Source organism: Saimiri boliviensis, chromosome 1 (genome assembly GCF_048565385.1).
Source record: "Saimiri boliviensis isolate mSaiBol1 chromosome 1, mSaiBol1.pri, whole genome shotgun sequence".
Lineage (NCBI taxonomy): Eukaryota > Metazoa > Chordata > Mammalia > Primates > Cebidae > Saimiri > Saimiri boliviensis.
In genome coordinates, this window is record NC_133449.1 from 250,316,279 (window position 1) to 250,323,288 (window position 7,010).

Genomic DNA, 7,010 nt, shown 5'->3' on the forward strand with positions numbered 1-7,010 from the left:
CTGGGAGCTGAGGCAGGAGAATTACTTGAATCCAGGAGGTGGAGTTTGCAGTGACCCAAAATCGTACCATTGCATTCCAGCTTGGCAATAAGAGCAAAACTCGGTCTAAAAAACAAGTAAATAAGTAAAAATTTAAAAATGGATAACAGAGCAGTCTGAGGAATTGCTGTCTTTTAAATCCTCAAACTTGGAAGAAGTTTAAAGTGTAGACTTTACAAAAAAAAAAAAAAAAATAGGGGTGCTGACCAGTACGTCTTTGCTTCTTCTGAAAACAGAATGCTGATTTCTTGAGAAAATCCATTGTGTATATTAGTGGGACTGACCCCACCTGACTACTAATTTCTCCCCCACCACTCCAATTCAAGGTGTTGACATATGTATTAGACCTGCCTAATGAAAATCTACCATCTTCATGGCCATGGTATCAATTTGAGGATGTGACTCAAGCTTGACCCAATTATAATTTTGTCTGGGATTTTGCCACAGATGCTATCAGGAAGACACTCTCAGTTTCTACTGGTGTTACTAAAACTGAGACGATGTAAATTGGGGATCGCCAGTGGACAAAATCTGAGATTTCTATTCCGTCTGCCATGTAGCTCTCAGAAACAAAAATAATCAGAGCCCTGACATCCTTTTATTCCTTGAATCTAGTCCTTCCTTCTTGAAGTAGTCATCATCTCTGGACTTCACAGTAATGGAAGCAAATAAATTTTCTTACTTCTTCACTAGTTTGTATTGGATTTCTGTTATTTTCATTCTAAGGAGTACCTATAAATTCAGGGCCTTTGTCCTATAAAGTGACTAATACAATGCAGTGTTTTCTTTCATCCGTGATCTCCAAAGTCTATTGAGGAAGACCTTCAGCTTTTGGTAAAGAAACTGGCCGTTGCACACAACCCATAAGGTAAGTGTAACAATTCTGGTGTTTTTCTTTCTTTTTGTGTCAACAGCATGGCTAGACCAAAGAAGATTCAGATTCACTTGCTCTATTTATAAATAAGTTTCCCTTAAAAGCAGGATCCCTTTTGTGGAATATAATTGAAAAGGAAGCAATTTATTTTATCCAGTTTTTCTCTATTGCCCAGAGCAGAAGCTCTTTTCACTTCAGCATAATGAAAGGGAATCTGAAAAAGACTCTGGGACGTCTCCTTTTCTTTTCTACTGCATTCTTTTCTACTGCAAACGATAAATCCAGCCAGACTTCTAGAAGTGTAAAATGAATGGGTGAAAAAAGACTGTCACTTTGAGGGAGGAAACGAAGTTGGTGAATCAAAGGTTGAGAGAAAAGTAGAATTGGAATGAAAAGTAAAATTGGAGGATGAGAGAAAGAAAACGAAAACAGAAAAATTACCTAAGATTTTCTGTGTTGTTTTTTGCTTTAGTTTACATGCACAAAACTTAGTTAGTAATGGCATAGTAATTCGTCCATTAGACAATTAGTCATATACAACCTACTCTGACTTAGGAACTGGGCTAAATGCTGAGGATGCAACAAGCAGTAAGACACCCATGGCCTCATCTCTGTTTATAAAAGTCAAAATTTGGTTCTAAGAAGGAACGAAATGAATCTTAAACACACACTATATTAGTGTGGTGGTGTTCTCCCCACTAGCCAAATGCCCTGGGCAATGGGGAAGGGGAGGCTAGAGCTTAGTCCCTTCTCTAGCCAAGCCTCCTCTTTAAAGGGCTTTAGAAGAACAAGTGAGCTAGGTTCACATTTGCCTCTGAAGCTTGGAAGCCACACAGCACCTGACTCAGCAAGGCTGTGTTGACCTGCTTTTCTGACAAAAGAGCTAAGGGTGGGGACTGTGTTGGGAACAGTCTGCACCCAGTGGTTGGTGAGGTAGAGGATGCATGAGTTACCCGTAAGCCAAAGCCAAATATGGACTTGGATAAGGGAGCTGGATTTGCACCAAGAAGACCACTTGTAAGGATGTGGTGACTCCAGCAGAGAGATAGGTACAAAAAGAAAGGTTTTTAACATTAGAAATTCGCAAAGTGGCTGGGTGTGGTGTCCTACCCCTGAAACACCACAGCTACTTGGGAGGTTGAGTCAGGAGTATCCCTTGAGCCCAGGAGTTCGAGGCTGTAGAGCACCAGGATCCCATCTATGAATAGCCACTATACTCCAGCCTGGGTAACGTAGAGAGACTTCATCTCTACAAAGGAATTTTCCAAGTGGGAGAGTATCTAGAAGAGCTCTTTATAGGAAAGAATCAGCATTTAAAACCTGTTCAATCTAGAGGACACCAATACTAGACTATAACTGTGTAAGACCTTTCCATTCCTTATCTCTGCTTCCTTCCTTACAACCAATAAAACATGAAATATATTTGAGCTTGAGGCAAGGAGAACTTGAATTGGTGAGAGATTGGAATATGGATTAGTTGACTACACCGGCTTTTTTCTTGTCTGAAACTGACAGTAAAAAAAAAAAACTACAGAAAATGCCTAAGATTTTGTCCTGGGACAGACAAGAACCATTTTAGAGAAAAGATTTAAGTGTACAAACTGAGAAAGAATGAAATAGTTGGCCGGGCTTGGTGGCTCATGCCTGCAATCTCAGCATTTTAGGAGACAGAGGCAGGTGGATCACTTGAGGTCAGGAGTTTGAGACTAGCCTGGCCAACATGGTGAAAACCCATCTGTACTAAAAATACAAAAATTAGCCAGGTGTGGTGGCATGTGCCTGTAATCTCAACTACTTGGGAGGCTGAGGTAGGAGAATTGCTTGAACCAGGAGTGAGACTCCGTCTCAGAAAAAAAGTTTTCTGTTATTAAACTATTTATAATGCCTTCCTTCATTACCATATCTTCCAAATATCCCCACTAAGAGTAGGCTCACTTGCACATAATAAAGCACAGACTGTTTATGCAAAGGTTTGTGCTTATGTGTAGATGGGATTGTTACTAATTTTCATTCTGTCCTGAAAGGAGTCTATTGGTCCCAAAGTGAAAAGCTGTTACTCTAGGCCAGTGGGTCTCAACTCAACAGATTTCTTTTTTTTTTTTTTTTTTCCTGAGATGGAGTCTTGCTCTGTCACTTAGGCTGGAATGCAGTGGCTTGATCTCAGCTCACTGCAACCTCTGCTTCCCGGGTTCAAGTGATTCTCTTGCCTCAGTCACCTGAGTAGCTGGGATTACAAGCATGCGCCATCATGCCTGGCTAATTTTTGTATTTTTAGTAGAGACAAGGTTTCACCATGTTGGCCAGGCTGGTCTTGAACTCTTGGTCTCAAGTGATCCGCCTGCCTCAGCCTCCTAAAGTGCTAGGATTTCAGGTGTGAACTACCGGGCCCTGCCAACTCTACAGATCTAACACCTCCCTTTTCTTTAAATAATAAACGTTTGCGTTGTTCTCTTCACTATAGTAAATAAACCGGAAGTGATTGGTAAAACACACAGTTCAATGTGTAAAGCCTTAGTCATGGTTTCACTAGAATGCATAATGGGGGCTGGGCACGGTGGCTCACACCTCTAATCCCAGCACTTTGGGAGGCCAAGTGGGTGGATTGCCTGAGGTCAGGAGTTTGAGACCAGCCTGGCCAGCATGGTGAAATCCCGTCTCTACTAAAAGTACAAAAATTAGCCAGGCATGGTGGCAGACACCTATAATCCCAGCTACTTGGGAAGCTAAGGCAGGACAATCACTTGAACCTGGGAGGCAGGGGTTGCAGTGAGCTGAGATCATGCCTTTGCACTCCAGCCTGGGCAACAGAGCGAGACTCCATCTCAAACACACACACACACACACAGACACACACACACACACACAAAGAATGCATAATGGGGTAGACATACATCTGTGCACATATGTGGCTCATTGAAAAGCTACAAGTGCACAAAAGCAGGTATACTGGACTGTGAAAAGTAAAAAAAAAAAGTTCCTCTTCAAAGTTTCCCTTATTGTTAAAAGAATAAATAATAAGTGTTAGAAATAATAGTTTATTTTAAAAACTAGCTACCTTCAAGCTTCCTTGCATTTTGCGAATAACTGTTTGTTAAGCTCTATGTAGCTGTTAAAATACAGTAAGGGAATAAGTACATTCTATGTCCTTGTACTTTAACCAAGTTATTTGTTCTGGTCTATAGCCTGCTCAGACATATCTGAACATGGTCAGGCGTTTCTCGGCTTACAGCCTACACCTCTTCCTTATTTGGAAATGTTATTTTTCTCCCAGTTTCCCATAAACAACCCCCTTCCTTTCTTTGTTCTCCATTGAGAGTTTACCTATTTAGGAAAATTTTAAGTTTTTAGCCAATCGTAATCAGTCTAGATTGTGCAGTCCAGCTTCTGCCAATGGAGATAGGACACAGAAGTCAGAACTCAATGTGTCAGGGATAAAACACCTCTGCTTTGTGTTAGTGGTGTTCTTGTGACAATCAGGCTTCTGAGAAGCACCCTTTTTGCAGAAAGTAAAATTGCCTTGCTGAGAAAACTCTTTGTTTGAGTGTTAGTTCTTTTTGGCACCAAGGAACAAGCATTTTGCTTCTAACGGTATTGACTTAAATAAAATTAGGTGACATGTTATTACTGGTATTCTTTCCTTTTTTTTTTCTTTTTTTGAGATGGGGTTTTGCTCTTGTTGCCCAGGCTGGAGTACAGTGGCATGATCTTGGATCACTACAACCCCCACTTCCTGGGTTCAAGCAATTCTCCTGCTTCAGCCTTCCAAGTAGCTGGGATTAAGGCACACACCACCATGCCCAGCTAATTTTTGTATTTTTAGTAGAGAATGGGCTTCACCACGTTGGCCAGGCTGGTCTCAAACTGCTGACCTCAGGCAATCTACCTGCCTCAGTCTACCGGTATTATTTTCTGAAGTTCTGAATGTTTCTTGGTAAAGTTTCCCATAAAAGGAAGTACAGTTCTTCAGTTTTATTCAGTAGTTGCATTCTTAGAAAATTCAGTGTACATTTAAGGCATGCAAGAAATACTTACTGTTTATATATTAAACAAAATTAAGTTGACTACATGTAGATTCCCTTCTTTGTAACAATCAAAAACACCCTCACAAATTCCCAGATTACCCTCAGGGGAAGTTTGTACCACTCAGCACTGGGTAGGTTGTCTATGAGATCATCCATTCCCACTTCTCCGCAGGCTGTCTCAGTTCCTGCTTAGCCCTTCCTCTTACCTTTCCTCATTGCAGGGAATTCCTAGGCTGATAAGAACTCTCTTTACAGTATTTTTATTTTAGAAATGCTAATGAATTAAGAAGATAACTAAATCTGAGTATCTCATAATAACCAAATCTTGGTTGAATTCGGATATTCTAAAACTCCCTGGTCTATCACATGCTTATTATCATAAATGACTGTTTTCAACCATTCCTTAATAATGGTTTTGTTTTCAGAGGTTTACCTCTACATTTGGGGGTTTTTTTCTGTAGAAAATCCCAGAATCATGCTGATTGGCCTGATTCCACATTTACAATTTATAATTTCAGCTGTCATGGGTCTGTGTACTTTCTCTCTCTTTTTTTTTGTTTTGTTTTTGTTTTTGTTTTTTGAGACAGAGTCTCCTTCTGTCACCCAAGCTGGAGTGCAGTGGCATGAACACAGCTCACTGTAGCCTGGATGTCTGAGGCTTAAAAGATGCTCCTGAGTAGCAGGGACCACAGGTGCAAGCCACCACATCCAGCTCCTTTACAAATTTATTTGTAGAGACGGGGAACTTGCTCTGTTGCCAAGGCTGGACTCAAACTCCTGGGCTCAAGGGATACACCCGCTTCAGCCTCCCAAAGTGCTGGGAGTACAGGCATAAGCCACTGTGCCTGGCTTCTCTTCAGGTATTTGAAGGGACTTGGGTGTTGCTATTAAGTTTTTGGTCATTGCAGCTATATCTGTATTAGGGGGCACCCCAAGCCCAGTAATGCTGTCATCCTTGCAGACTTGTAGAGGTACCCCCTGGGTAGTCTTGAATAAGATCTAAAAAAATTCTCTTGATTACCAGGCAGAGACTCTTGTTCACTCCCCTTACTTTCCCCTAAACAAAACAAATTTCTCTCTCTTTGCTGAGCTGCCAGGAGCTGGGGTTGAGGTAACACAAGCAGCCACATGGCCAACACCACTGGGACTGCACTGTGTCAGACCTAAAGTCAGCATAGTACTGGATCTTGCCCAAGGCATGCTGTAACCACTAACTGGCTACTGGCTATGTTGGCTCAAGACCCTAGGGCTCTACAATTAGCATATGGCAAAGCCAGCCAGGCTTGTGTCCTTCCCTTCAGGGCCATGAGTAGTCCCAGGCCGTGGGTGGGTTCAGTGATGCCATTTGGGAGTCTGAAGTTTGAAACTTCAGGAAGGAAGTTTAGGAATCTACCTGATGCTTTGCTCTACTATGGCTGAGCTGGCATCCAAGGCCTGAGACAAGGTCCTTCTCACTCATCCCTCCTCTTTCCCTAGGCACGGGGGTTTCTTGCATTGTCCACAGCTACCACAGGCACAGGGTGAGTACTGTTAGGCTACTGCTGATGTAGAAGTTGGTATTCCTTTTTGTTTTTGTTTGTTTGTTTGTTTTGACAGAGTCTTGCTTTGTCACCCAGGCTGGAGTGCAATGGTGTGATCTTGGCTCACTGCAACCTCTGCCTCCTGGGTTCAAGCAATTCTCCTGCCTCAGCCTCCCAAGTAACTGGGATTATAGGTGCCTGCCAACACGCCCAGCTAATTTTTAAATTTTTTTTAGTAGAGACAGGGTTTTACCATGTTGGTCAGGCTGTTGTCGAACCTCTGACCTCAGGTGATCTACCTGCCTTGGCCTTCCAAATTGCTGGGATTACATGCGTGAGCCACTGCCTGGTCAGAAGCTGGTATTCCTATGAAGCCAATCAATGGAGGCTTCTGTTCAGCCATCTTGCTCTGCCTCCCAAGAGATAATTTTATTACTAATAAAGAAGGTGAAGAAATAAGTTAACAAAAAGTGTTCTGCCATTTGTACACCTGAAGGAAAACTTAAATTTGTTTATGCAAGTGGATATTTCATAAAATGAATAGTTATGTTAATT